This window comes from Suncus etruscus, chromosome 1 (genome assembly GCF_024139225.1).
Source record: "Suncus etruscus isolate mSunEtr1 chromosome 1, mSunEtr1.pri.cur, whole genome shotgun sequence".
In the NCBI taxonomy this organism is placed as follows: domain Eukaryota; kingdom Metazoa; phylum Chordata; class Mammalia; order Eulipotyphla; family Soricidae; genus Suncus; species Suncus etruscus.
In genome coordinates this window covers 185,662,743-185,678,166 of record NC_064848.1, presented here as the reverse complement: position 1 = coordinate 185,678,166, position 15,424 = coordinate 185,662,743, and positions in this window count along the sequence as shown.

Here is a 15,424-nt window from a genome sequence, read left to right as displayed (position 1 = left end):
CTCTTGTCTTACATGTAGCCAACTTGGGTTCTACCCTCAGCAGTACGTATGGTCTCCTGAGCCGCATCAGGAATAATCCTGAGCCCTGAGCCAATAGTAGACCCTGACCATCACTGAGTATGGCCAAAAACAAACAAACAAACAATAAGACAAAGTAAGTAGATTTTATGAATCTAATTGATATTAGCTATTTTCTACTAGGAGTAAGATTCTGGGATATAAAAAAAAATTGAAGCCAGAGAGATAGTACAGACATTTGTGTGTGTGTGTGTGTGTGTGTGTGTGTGTGTGTGTCACACCCGGCAGTGCTCAGGGGTTATTCCTGGCTCCAGGCTCAGGAATTGCTCCTGGCAGGCACAGGGGACCATATGGGACGCCAGGATTCGAACCATGACCTCCTGCATGAAAGGCAAACGCCTTACCTCCATGCTATCTCTCCAGCCCCATAGTACAGACTTTTGCTACCCCAGTTGGATCTTTAGCACTGCATAAGGTACCTCCTTGATATGCAAATAATACCTCAAGTACCACCAGAAGTAACTTTTTTTGTTTGTTTGTTTTTGGGTCACACCTGGCAGTGCTCAGGGGTTACTCCTGGCTCTATGCTCAGAAATTGCACCTGGCAGGCTCAGGGGACCATATGGGATGCCAGGATTCGAACCAAGAACCACCACTTTTCTGCATGCAAGGCAAATGCCTTACCTCCATGCTATCTCTCCGGCCCCCAGAAGTAACTCTTGAGTCAGAACCAGAAGTAAACTCTGAGCAATGGGGCTCTGAACAGCAGAATGTGGACCAGAGGGGCCAGAGAGATAGGACAGTGGTAGGGCATTTGCCTTGCACACGACCAACCTGAAATGACCCGTGTTTGATTCCTGGCATCCCATATGGTCCCCTGAGCTTCCCAGGAGCGATTTCTGAGCACAGAGCCAGGAATAATCCCTGATTGCTGCCAGGTGTGGCCCAAAAACAAAAACAAAAACAAAAAACAAAAACAAAAAACCCAAAAACCCAAAAAAACAAAAATAAACCAGAATGTGGACCAGGTCTAACCCTAGCCACCACAACTATCCTTTAGAACAGGGGTCTCAAACTCAATTTACCTGGGGGCCAAAGGAGGCAAAGTCGGGGTGAGGCAGGACCGCATAAGGGATTTCGCTTACCAAATATTCGCAATAAAAAATAGCATTAGTAAGGAAAAAAATTGCAAAAAATCGCATAAAACATTTGCATGCCCCGAACGGAACTGCTCGGGGTATGCGAATGTTTAATGCGATTTTTTTCTTACTAATGCGATTTTTATTGCGATTATTCAGTAAGCGAATAATCGCGAATACTGCGATATTTGAAGGGCTGCCGCGGGCCACAAAATGTTGTACAGAGGGCCGCAAACGGCCCGCGGGCCGCGAGTTTGAGACTCCTGCTTTAGAAAGAAAAGTAGTGGGGCTGGAGAGATAGCACAGCTGCGTTTGCCTAGCAAGCAGCCGACCCAGGACCTAAGGTGGTTGGTTCAAATCCCGGCATCTCATATGGTCCCCCGTGCCTGCCAGAAGCTATTTCTGAGCAGATAGCCAGGAGAAACCCCTGAGCACCGCTGGGTGTGGCCCAAAAACCAAAAAAAAAAAAAAAAAAAAAAAGAAAGAAAAGTAGTAATGTCTGTCAGAGAATCCTTTCACAGGTTTCTTCTACTTAAAACATTAAACATGACATAATCTAATTAAAATAATTAAAAATGTAATGAGAACTAGGATTCATCAAAGTTATTGATGGTTGAGTTTTAGGTACAGTATATAATTTTTTTTTGTTTTTGTTTTTTGGGTCACACCCGGTGGTGCCCAGGGGTTACTCCTGGCTGTCTGCTCAGAAATAGCTCCTGGCAGGCACGGGGGACCATGTGGGACACCGGGAATTGAACCAACCACCTTTGGTCCTGGATCGGCTGCTTGCAAGGCAAACGCCACTGTGCTACCTCTCCGGGCCCGGGTATATAATATTTTAACACCAATCCCACCACCAGTATCAACTTCCCACCACCAGTGTTCCCAAACTCCATCCACCTCTGCCCTGTCTCACTCCCCCTACCACCATCCTTTAAGAGGCACATTACAAAGTTTGGTGGTTGCAGCTTAGATCTCATGTTTTCCATGTTGTTGTTCTCTGCTTTGGATATATAGTTATACCACTCTCTCCCATCACCAAAAGCCCCAACCCCTGTTGACTCATCACTTCCCTTTCTCATCTTCCTTCCTCTGTTGATTTCTTTCTCTGTCCTCTTTCCTAAGCTCTGGGGTCAAAGGTCATATAGACATCCCCATTTTACTACATTACATTTCCCCATCCAGTTATTCTCTCTACCACAGGTAATAGAGAACATCCTCTGTTTGCCTTTCTGGTTACCTCTGGTTAACTTTGCTCATCTTCTCTCCCACCCAGTTCCAATGAAGTTGCAACAAACCGCATGATTTCATAGGCCCTTCCAGCTGCATAATATTGTGTATCTATCCCACATCTTCATAATCCATTTGTCTGTCAAGACAAAGATTTCTTTTCTTTTCTTTTTTTTTTTTTTTTTTGCAACCTACAAAAGCTACGTTAAGATTCCCTTTTATAGCAGCATCAATTCAAAGACCATTTTATGCCATCCTTTCACTTGGTAGGGTTGCCAGATTTAGAAAATAAAAATACAGGACACTCAGTTAAGTTTGCATTTCAGATAAACAATGGGTAGTTTCTAGTATAAATAGTTTTCCCAAATATTGCATATTTTTAGCATGAGCATGCCCCCATGAAATATTCAAGGCATAGTTATACTAAAAATGATTGTTTGTTTGAATATCAAATTTAACTGCACGTTCTGTACTTTGGCAAGCCGCAGACTGGGGAGAGTTACTTGGCTTGCTCTGCAGAACAAGGGGCCCCACCTGGTGATGAGAATGTGCCTGTAGGGTTACTTCACGGAATTGCCAGGTTAGCAATGATCGTGGGAAAAGGAGAAGAATTAAACCTTTCTTCTGCTCCATGGCTTTCTGCTCTTGCTTTCACATCGGAAAAGACTGTGAACAGCTCTGAAGTGCACTTTCAATTATTTAGAGTGGCAACTCCAGGGTTTGTTTGCATAGGGGCTAAGAAACTAGGATTAACCATAGGGATTTAAGAACCTAGAAAACTTGTTTTCCTTTTGCAAGGTTTGCTATTTCCAGCGAGGACTGAAAAGACCTGGTTTTGTACGACAAAACCAGTCGCAAACTTCAAAACTGTCACATGATGACCTGGGGAGAGGCTCAAAGGGCTGAGCATATGTTTTGCATACAGGGTGCCCTGCGTTAGGTGTCTGGCACTGCATGGTCCCCAAACACCGCCAGGAGTGCCTCCCGAGTACCACTGGGTGTAGCCCCAAAATTATAACAAGAACCTCCAAAACCAAATACATTGCATGAAAAAAAAATTTTTTTTCTGGAGCTGGAGTGATAGTACAGCAGGCAGAGCAATTGCTTTATACAAGATCAACCCAAGTTTGATCCCCAGCATCCTATATACTATTTCCTGAGCCCTGTCCAGAGTGATTCCTGAGCACAGAGTCAAGAGTTAGTTCTAAGCCCTGCTGAGTGTGGCCGCAGACTTTTTTTAATTGAGAATTATTTTACCTCCTTTTTTAATTATTTATTTAATTATTTATTTATTTATTTATTTTGGTTTTTGGGTCACACCCGGTGGTGCTCAGGGGTTACTCCTGGCTGTCTGCTCAGAAATAGCTACTGGCAGGCACGGGGGACCATATGGGACATCGGGATTCGAACCAACCAACCACCTTTGGTCCTGGATCGGCTGCTTGCAAGGCAAACGCCACTGTGCTATCTCTCTGGGCCCTATTTTACCTCCTTTAACTAGCGCAACACCCCTTGTTCCTTTCTTTGCCTTTTCTTTTTGTCTATTAGGCCATACCTGGAGATACTCAGGATTTTTTCCCTACTCTGCTCAGGGATCATTCCTGGCAGGGCTCCGGGGACCAAATGTGGTGATAGGGATTTGAACCAGGGTCAACCCCATGTAAGACAAGTGCTTTAACCCCTGCCTGTATTTTCATTCGATCAGGTTCCTTGTATCTCTTACAGGACTTGTGCTATGTCAATTCCCCTGATCCTAAGGGAGGTTGAACTACCAATGCGACAGAGATGGCAGGAAGCAGAAGGTCGTTCTGAATCTCTTTCAAGCTAGCAGAGTGGGTATTCTTTTCAGCATCAGCTGACACTATTGCCGGGATTCTATTACCCTCATTTGAGATGCCTGGTTTTTCTTGCAATCAGATCTTTCTGTCTCCTTCCTGTTGCCCAAACGTGGCATCAGCTATCATGTACCCACTTTGCCTTGACCCCCAAGCCCATAATTCCTCTTTCACTTTCTTTAAATTCAAATGTCAGAATATTGGAGTTTCCAGGTCATTATTCTGACTATGACAACAGTGGAGACAATGAAATCTGACTGTCTTGTAAAATCTAAGGCATGTGGTCTCCCTAATATTTCGACACTCGTATGCTAATAACTAACCTATGGCAGGAAGGTTATTTGGAAAGAAGACAGGTCTAGGAGTTAGAAATTCTCCTCATGGCTGTGGTTGCTGCTTTGTAGTTAACCTTGGGCACATTATTCTATCAATCTCTGTCAGTTTCTGACTCTCTTTTTATCTGAACTCCCCTAGGCCTCTTGGACCTAAATCTTTTTGCCATTTTAGGGGCCAAAAGGATGACTCAATGGGCTGTGTACATGCTCTGTGTGTGTGAGGCCTTGACACTGAAGCCTTTAAGTCTGAAACCCATGAGCACTTCCAGGAGGGGGTCCAGAGTCCAGAACAACAATGACAATGACAAAAGATCTTGCCTTTTTTTTTTTTTTTTAACCATTTTTTCACTTTCAATAGTGCTTGGGAAGTATTACTAGCTCTGTGCTGGGGGGGGGGGGTGTCATTCCTGGCAATGAAGTTTCAGGAACCAAATGGTGCTGGGGATCCAGTGGGTGTCAGACACACTTAAAGCGAGTGCCTTAGCCCCTGTATTATACTTTTGTCTTCCTCCCCCATCATTTTCTTTTTTATTTTTATGAGTATAAAACATGTCTGTTTTGTACTGAAATTTGTAAAACTCAAGTCTCGACTCAAACATGGATAAAATGATGGATATGTTTCAATTCCGACAAAGAGTGAAAGAGGCTTGTACACTAAAGTCTAGCCATTAGACAGGAAGAGTGGTATTTTCTATCGACAGGAGAGAAAGCTTAAAGGACAGGATGGAGCACATGGTTTGCATACAGGAGGCCCAGGTTTGAACCCTATGTCACCACAAGGTTCCCCATAACTACTGGGAGTGACCACTAATGGTATATAGCCTCTGAGTACCATTGATAAGGCCCTCCCCCCCCCATAAAAAGCATTGCACTTTCTGTAAAACAGACACTTCTTTTCCCTTCTCCCTCCTCAAAGTCCTGTAATTCTGTCACTCACCCACCACATTCTGATATCCTCTTTCCTTGAGATAGGACAGTAATTTATTCTGTTCTATGAGGAAAAAGTAAACAGAAGGCACAACAAAGATAGTATAGCTTGTGAGTCTTTTTTGTTTGTTTTGTTGTTATTGTTTCGCTTTTGGGGCTACACCTAGCAGTGCTCAGGGATTACTCCTAGCTTTGCACTCAGAAATCACTTCTGGCAGTGCTCAGGGGATGACTATATTGGATGGTGGGAATTGAACCTGAGTTGGCTGCATGCAAGGCAAACACCGTACTCACTGTACTATCGTTCTGGCTCTGGGCCTTTTAATTAATACATAGTAGGTTAGATTTGGATAACATGTCAGGTTTTCTGAGACAACTGTGGCTTCAGCTTCATAGTTGATATCTCTTAGGAGAAAGAGAAAATATATTGGGTAACAGAGTGATAGTAACAATGAATAAGGCACTGACCTTACATGGAGCTGATCCAGATTCAATCCCTGGAGTCCTGTAGGTTCCTTGAACCATACCAGGAGTGATGCCTGAGTATAGTCAGGCGTTTGCCTTTCTTTTTTTTTTTTTTTTTGTTTGTTTTGTTTTTGGGCCACACCCAGTAACGCTCAGGGGTTACTCCTGGCTATTTGCTCAGAAGTTGCTCCTGGCTTGGGGGACCATATGGGACACCGGGGGATCGAACCGCGGTCCGTCCAAGGCTAGCGCAGGCAAGGCAGGCACCTTACCTTTAGCGCCACCGCCCCGCCTCGTTTGCCTTTCATGCCGTAGGATGCTGGTTCGAATCCGGCATCCCATATAGTCCCCTGTGCCTGCCAGGGGCAATTTCTGAGCATGGAGCCAGGAGTGACCCCTGAGCACTGCCGGATGTGACCCAAAAACCAAAAAAATAAATAAAATAAACAAAACATATATATGCATGTATATATAAATTTCTTGTTATTTCTTGAATGTTTTGATTGTACTATTTTGACTAAAATGTTTGATTTTTTTTTTTTTTTGGTTTGTCCTATTTCCTGACGTCAGTTCCCTAGGGAATTTGCCCTGCCTCCTTCTCAGTAAATGTATATTTTATACACTGTGATTGCACTTTGAACTAAAATAGACCATATCTAGAAATCTGTTGGGGCAGCTTGCTGGGCTGAAAGGTTTAGAGCTGTTTAAATTGCTTTTTGTCCTTTGGGTTTCTTCTTTTTCTTTTTTTTCAATGTTTTTTTTTTCTGTTTGTTTATTTTGGTTTTGATTTTGGACTACACCCTACTGTGTTCAGAGCTTACTTCTGATTGCACTCAGGGATCACTTCTGGTGGATTCAGGGGCCATATGGGGTGTCAGAGATCAAGCAAGTGCCTTACCTGCTGTTCTAACTCTCTGGCCCTTTGGGGTTTCTTTCTTTTTTCTTTGATTTTTGGACCAAGCTTTCAGGGACTACTCCTGGCTCTGTGTTCTGGAATCACTCCTGGCAGGCTCAGGGGACGACATGGGATGTTGAGGATTGACAATGGGTCCACTGCATGCATGGCAAATGTCCTATCCATTGTGCTACTGCTCTGGTTCCTGGGGTTTCTTCTTAAGTCAATTGGCAGTATGAATATTACCATCTCTGTTTTGTTTTGAGGCTACACCTGGCTATGCTTTGGGCTTATACATAGTTCTGTGATCAAGAGTCACTCCTGGCAGTAGTCAGGGAACCATATGGAGTGCTGGAGATTAAACCCAGGTTGACTGTATGCAAAGCAAGCACCCTGCCAAGGTGTACTATCTCTCCAACCCTTACATCTCTGTTTAATTGCAAAAAGAGACAGAGAAAATAAAAAGGCACCAGATCCCAAAGATTAGCCTTCAATAAGACTGTTTTCCTAGAAAATGCAGAAAATTTGAAGGTCTCTAGGATACTCCCTTTACTCTTCCGCTCCTGAATTATTTGTTTATTGGGGACAAGATGACTTTCAGTTTTGTCCTGTGAATATGCAAGCCATAAGTCAATTTCGAGCTCCTCTTACATTTTTTAAGTGTTTATTGATCTTGGCTTCTATGCAGATTCTGCAGGGAGGCTGGCAGCAGCAGAATTTTCATCCTGTTATTTCAGATATATGGTAAAAGCACCTAGGCAAATTATTTTCACTGAATCACATTCCACCAGATGCAATTCTATGAGGCTGGCAGGCATACTTCATGTCTTTGATCTCTCTCTCTCTCTCTCTCTCTCTCTCTCTCTCTCTCTCTCTCTCTCTCTCTCTCTCTCTCTCTTGTTTCTGGGCCACACCTGACGGCGCTCAGGGGTTACTACTCCTGGCTCTGTGCTCAGAAATTGCTCCTGGCAGGCTCCGGGGACCATATGGGATGCCAGGATTCCAACCACCATTGTGCCTTACTGCTGTGCTATTTCTCCGACCCCTGATCTCTTTTCTCAAGTCCACCTTTTTTGTTTGTTTGCTCTCTCTCTGTCTCTGTCTCTCGGTCTGTCTCTGTGTCTCTTTCTCTTTCTCTCTGTCTCTGTGTCTCTCTGTCTCTGTTTCTGTCTCTCTGTCTCTGTCTCTCTCTCTCTCATCCAGCTGTGCTCTGGGGCAACTTGTGCCTCAGTACTAGGAGGCCATTTGGTGTTCCAAGGACCATCAAATGTCAGGGGATCAAGCCAAGGCTGTCAACCAGCAAAGCAGGCGCTCCAACCCTATGAGCTACCTCCTTCGTCTTCTTGACCCCACCTTGAACACTAGGGTTGAAAGAGGTTGAGATTATGTTCTTTGCATGCCATGGAATTGGCTCTTGAATAAGGACTAATGAAAATTGTTCTTGTTAGGGATTTTAAAAGCAAACAAGAAACAGAGCCAAGGGTGGAGAAATGGAAGTTCTGGCTGTTGTTAAGCAGCTGAGACCTCTAATCCTCTAGGCTACTCTACAGATCTGGTGGAACATTGGCCCACACTGAGTCTTCACAGTTAAGGCAAAGCATTACTGCTAAATTAATTTCAGCATACCGGCTCCAGAACACACTGTCACCTTTAAGGACTTGGGGTCCAAGAGAAGTAGGCATTAGACTCTTTTCTTTTCTTTCTTTTTCTTTCTTTCTTTCTTTCTTTCTTTCTTTCTTTCTTTCTTTCTTTCTTTCTTTCTTTCTTTCTTTCTTTCTTTCTTTCTTTCTTTCTTTCTTTCTTTCTTTCTTTTCTTTCTTTTTCTTTCTTTCTTTCTTTCTTTTTCTTTCTTTCTTTCTTTCTTTCTTTCTTTCTTTCTTTCTTTCTTTCTTTCTTTCTTTCTTTCTTTCTTTCTTTTTCTTTCTTTCTTTCTTTCTTTCTTTCTTTCTTTCTTTCTTTCTTTCTTTCTTTCTTTCTTTCTTTCTTTCTTTCTTTCTTTCTTTCTCTTCCTTCCTTCCTTCCTTCCTTCCTTCCTTCCTTCCTTCCTTCCTTCCTTCCTTCCTTCCTTCCTTCCTTCCTTCCTTCCTTCCTTCCTTCCTTCCTTCCTTTCTTTCTTTCTTTCTTTCTTCTTTCACCACATCTGACTATATTCTGGAGTTACTCCTGGTGCTGCTCAGGAGACCATATGAGATGCTGGGGACGGAACCAGGGTCCGCTACATGCAAGGCACGCTTACTACCCACCCACTCACTGTATTATCACTCTGGCCCCACATATGCATTGTTATTTGTCAGCAGGACACTGACACTTTGTCCTGAGGGCTGACCCCGTCCTAGGATGACAGGGCAAACACACTCATGTCAATCTGGAAATCATAAACAAGAGACCTGGGTTTAGTCATGGAACTGCCAGTCATTCAGGATTGGCAAATAATCCTAGAGTAATGGTTGTGAAAAAGGAAGCAGAAGTACTGAAGAAAAAAAAATTAAAGGGGGCAGGGGCTGGAAAGGAAGTAAGACAGGTAGAAACTTGACTTTTTCAACTTCCTGGTGGAAAGCTACAAAGAGAAATAAAGCTCCAAGTTCTGAGGCACTTTTTGATTATGTTTGTATATATGTATATAATGTCACAGTGCTCCCTTGCATATGTATACTATACTATGTTTATATATTCTACAATATATTGCAATATATAGTATATAGTACACTATCCATATGTACAAATATATTTAAATATACACACATGTATGCATGAAGATGTGTATTACCTGTTATATCAAATATACCAATTTTGTATTGGGGCAATACTTGGTGGTTCTCAGGGGTTACTCCTAGTTCTGTATAAGGAATCACTTCTGACAGGCATGGAAGACCATCTGGGGTCGCAGAGATCAAACCTGGATTGGCCACACGCAAGTCAAGTATCCTACCTGCTGTACAATCACTTCAGTATTTTAAAAAAATAGATGTCACTCCCAACAGTGTTGGGCTTGAATGAGTGACACCGAGTGTTGGGAATTAAACTTAGAGATTCAAACATACTAAGCACTGCCACCATCTCTTTGGCCCAAGTCACACATTTCAAAACCAATGAAATTGGGGGGGATATAGCTCAGTGGTAGAGCTAATGCTTTGCAGATATGAGGTCCTGGTTTTGATCTCTAGAACTAATAAAAACAAAATAAAAACCAAATAATAAAATAAAGCGTATGAACTGGACACATCCCCTTCCTCAGACTACAAAGTGGGAAGGTAACATTCCATTTGCTCCTTCACATTTTCAACCGTCACTCCAACAGTCATTTGAGGTTTCTGAAGCCTAAAGGCTGGGATTTCATGGCAGTTCTCCTTATGGATTGCACTCCAACTTTTTGTACCCCATCCTTTTGGAATCCCTTCCTCATCTTCCGCAGGTAAAATTAATTTTTTATGAAACAGAGTTTAATTTCAATGTTTTACATTAAGACCATATTTTTAGGTCATGGAAGCTAAACAGTTAGACTCGCAGTGGTCCTCAAACTATGGCTCGCGGGCCACATATTGTATTTGTATCTGTTTTGTTTCTTCATTGCAAAATAAGATATATGCAGTGTGCATAAGAATTCATTCATAAGTTTTGTTTTTACTATAGTCAGACCCTCCAATGGTCTGAGGGACAGTGAACTGGCCCCCTGTTTAAAAAGTTTGAGGATCCCTGGTTAGTCACACTTTGTTTGAGTCTATTGGATGGGTTTTGTAATGGTCTCCAAACTCATCCATGTCCTACTCTTCCCTTTTCCTTGTTCTACATCCAGTGCTTCTTTCACTTTGACATGACTATTTTAGCTCCCCCTAATATTTTCTTCGTTTTGATACATTTCTCGCAATGACATAATTGCGCTTCATCTCTCACTTTTGCTATGAAGACCATTCTGACAGTAAGATCATTAGACAATTTTGGTTTTTATTTTGAGGCCACTCCCAGTAGTGTTCAAGGTTTTCTCCTACTTCTGTATTTAGGGAATTATTCCTGGTGGAACTTTGGGGGTAGACTATAAGGGTTTCTGGGGACTGAAGCTGAGTCATCTACTTGTAAGGCAAGTGCCCTACTTGTACTACTGCTCAGGACTGATATTATTATTATTATTATTATTATTATTATTATTATTTTTAGAAATTTCCATTGGCCGGAGAGAGAGCATAGTGGTAGGGCGTTTTCCTTGCATGCAGCTGATCCAGGACAGATGGTGGTTTGAATCCCAGCATCCCATATGGTCACCCGAGCCTGTCAAGAGTGATTTCTGAGCACAGAGCCAGGAGTAACCCCTGAGTGCCACTGGGTGTGGCCCAAAAGCCAAAAAGAAAAAAGAAAAAGAAAGAAATTCCCTAGCCACAATGAAAATAATAACTTTCTGGAGCTAGAGTGAAAGAACTGAGGGCAAGACTCTTGCCTTGCATGCAGCAGAGCTGGGTTAGATTCCAGGCACCCCCAATGGACCCTTTATCCTTACCAGGAATTAAGCCTGACTGCAGAACCAGGATTATGTCCTGTGCACTGCGGGTTTAGCCCCAACCCCCCCCCCAAAAAAAGTAATAATAGTAACAATTTTCTTTTTAAAAAGGATCACTGATGGGGGTTGGAGCAATAGTACAGAGGGTAGGGCATTTGCCTTGCGCATAGCTAACCTGGGTTTAATCCTCAGCAATCCATATGGTTCCTCAAGCACAGCCGTAGTAATATTTCAGTGCAGAACCAAGAATAACCCCTGAACATTTCCTGGTGTGGCCCAAACATCAAAAACAAACAAACAGGGGCCATATGGGATGCTGGGATTCGCACCACCGTCCCTCTGCATGCAAGACAAACGCCCTACCTCCATGCTATCTCTTGGGCCCAAGAAAAGATTATTATTTTTTTTTTTAAAAATATTATTTTGGGCCCAGAGAGATAGCACAGCGGCGTTTGCCTTGCAAGCAGCCGATCCAGGACCTAAGGTGGTTGGTTCGAATCCCGGTGTCCCATATGGTCCCCTGTGCCTGCCAGGAGCTATTTCTGAGCAGACAGCCAGGAGTAATCACTGAGCACCGCTGGGTGTGGCCCAAAAACCAAAAAAGAAAAAAAAATATTTTTAAAGGTGTTTTGTTTTGTTTTGTTTTGGGGCCACACCCGGTGATGCTCAGGATTTACTCCAGGCATGCACTCAGAAATCGCTCCTGGCTTGGGGGACCATATGGAATGCCGGGGATCGAACCAGGTTCGTCCTGGATCAGCCGGGTAAAAGGCAAATACTCTACCGCTGCACTATCGCTCCGGCACAAAAAGTATTAACTCAGTATTCTTTCTGTTTTATTGTTTTTATTTGGGAAGGGGGGTTGGGCCACATCTGGCTATATTCAGGGCTTATTCCTTGCTTTGTATTCAGGAATCAATACTGACAGGGACTAGGGACCCATGTGGGGGTCTCAGAGATCAAACCCAAGTTGGCCATATGCAAGGCTTTACTTGCTGTACTATATTTCTGGTCCAAGGGGAAATATATATATACATATGTATATACATACAATGTATATATATTTTTAGTTTTTTCATTATACCTGGTGATGTTCATGGGTCACTCCTGGCTCTGGACTCAGGAATTACATTTGACTGTGCTCAAGGGACCAGGGAGGATACCAGCGATCGAACCCAGGTCAGGCTTGTTCAAAGCAAATGCCATATCCACTGAACTGAGGCTCCAGCCACAAGAAAAATAAATTTTAAAACTCATGCATTATTCATGTATCTACAAAGAGAAAATTAAATCAAGGAAATAGTAAGTCTTGCTCTAAGTCACAGATAAAGCAAGTTATAAAAATTAGGACTGTTTTTACATCCTCAGACTCAGATGAAAGTTGAAAACTAAACAGGAAGTTACTGTGATTAAAGTTAACTTAATGAGTTTATTTATTAGTTTTGGTTTTAGGGTCATATCCAGGGGTGCTACTTCCAGCTCAGTGCTTAGGAGTTGCTTTCAACAGTGCTTGGGACACCATATAATAATAGTGCAAATCAACTCAGGCTTCCCACACTCTAAGCTTGTGTTCAACCTATTAAGCTATCTCTCTGATCCTAACTAGCTTTATTAACTTTTCACTTTCATTCATTCACTGTTATTTATTTATTTTGGTTTTTGGGCCACACCTGGTGGTGCTCAGGGGATACTTCTGGCTCTGTTTCACTCCTTCTTCGCAGGCTCAGGGGACCAGGTGGGATGCTGGGGATAGAACCTAGATCAACCATGTGCAAGGCAAATACCCTACCCACTATGCTATAGCTTCGACCTCTAACTTTTCACTTTATTTTTATTTTTGGTAGGAGTAGGAGTGTTGGGTCACAGAACCCAGAAGTTCTGTGCACAGGGGCCACTCCTGATTATGCTAGGGGGCTGTATGCAGTTTTGGAGGTTGAGTCGAGGTGGGCTGCATACAAAACAAGTGCTTTGCCTACTGTACTATTTCTCTGGCCCCTGTTTTTTAATCTCCTAATTAAAGTATACGTAGGTTTATAGTTTATAGATATCCAGAGACAACCGAGAAATCTATCAGAAGTAGGAACAAATACCTTGAGACATAACTGCCTTGCTTATTCCTTCTGAAATACTATGGAAGAAAATGAAATTCCATGTGCTCTAATGTACTTCCTTTCAGTTTTTTTAGAGATGTCTGTTTGCAGCACATATTAGACTGTTAGCTCTGTTAGAGGAACTATATTCTATGCCACGATGGCATAGTATATCTGGATTTTAATTTTTTTTTCTGGGCCACACCCGGCAGTGTTCAGGGGTTACTCCTGGTTCTGTGTTCAAAAATCACTCCTGGCTGGCTCAGGGGACCATATGGGATGCCAGGGACTGAACCCGGGTCTGTCCCAGGTTGTCTGCATGCAAGGCAAGTGCCATACTGCTGTGCTATCGCTCCAGCCTGGGTTTCACTTTTTTTTAGGGGGGTGTCACACCCGGCAGCACTCAGGGATTACTCCTGGCTCTAGGCTCAGAAGTCGCTCCTGGCAGGCTCAGGGGACCATATGGGATACTGGGATTCGAACCACTGACCTTCTGCATGAAAGGCAAACGCCTTACCTCCATGCTATCTCTCCGGCCCCCCTTGGGTTCACTTTTTTTTTTTTTTTTGGTTTTTGGGTCACACCCGGCAGTGCTCAGGGTTACTCCTGGCTCCATGCTCAGAAATTGCTCCTGGCAAGCTCAGGGGACCTTATGGGGCGCCAGGATTCGAACCTATGACCTTCTGCACGAAAGGAAAACGCCTTATCTCCATGCTATCTCTCCGGCCCCCCTTGGGTTCACTTTTAAAGATTTTTTCTGCTGTGTTGGAGACTGAATACAGACAGATTTTACATATGTAAAACATGTATTGCATCAGAGTCACACCCTTAGCCCTAGAGTTTGCTCTAGATTTGCTGCATTGGAATTATTACCTGGCTCATGGAATTAGGGCTGAGATTAGGAATAAGGTTTTTCCCTTTCTTTGTTGCAGGTCAACATTTCTGCCATTAAGTCCAAGGTCCTCATGATGTGCACATATTTTTGTTTATTAAATTGAATTAAAAATTCTGTTCACCTCCACCACTCCACCCACCCCATTCCATCACCACTACCACCACCAAAAAAGAAAAAAAATATTCTGGTGGTGCAGGGAATTCAGCCCAGGGCCTCACCCATGCAAGGCACGTGATTTACTGCTGAGCCTCATCCCTGGATAAGTGTGCATTTAGTTATTTCCGAGATTTTATGAAAGACCATCTACAATTTTAGGTAATTTTTGTTTTTCATACTCAGGAGTTACTCTTAGCTTCGTATTCAGGGATCACTCCTGGAGGTGCTAGCGGGGATCACATGAAATGCTGTGGATTGAACCCTTGTAGATTGTCTGCAAGTGCAAGGCAAACACCCTATCTACTATAATATTATAATATCACTCCTGTCCAGGTCCCCCCACCCTTTTTTTTTCTGCCACACACGGCGGTGCTCAGGGGTTACTCTTGGCTCTGTGCTCAGAAATCACTCCTGGCAGGCTCTGGGGGAATTGAACCTGGAGGTCTGTCTGGGGTCAGCCATGTGCAAGGCAAATGCTTTACTGTTGTGCTATTGTTAGGGCCCCAGTTTCTCTCTCTCTCTCTCTCTCTCTCTCTCTCTCTCTCTCTCTCTCTCTCTCTCTCTCTCTTTCTCTCTCTCTAGTGGGATACACATCTTGTAGATAAATAATGGTTACAGACTGAGTGTGATATTCTCTTATGATCAAATGATTAGTTGGGTTGGTAATAATTGAGATGTCCTTTGCATGGAGCTTAGTGATGGCAGTTATAATATATAGAGGTCAAGCTCTTGCTAGTAATGCATATTGAAAAAATATCCATATAAAACAAATTAAGAGAAGGGTTGGAGAGATAGTACAGTGGATAGGGTGCTTGCCTTGAATGCATCTGAACCTGGCATCTGACCCACGTTTGATCCCTGGCATCCCATATAGTCCCTTAAGCACTACCAGGAGTAATTTCTGAGTGCAGTCAGGAACAAACCCCTGAGCATCACTGGGTGTGGCCCAA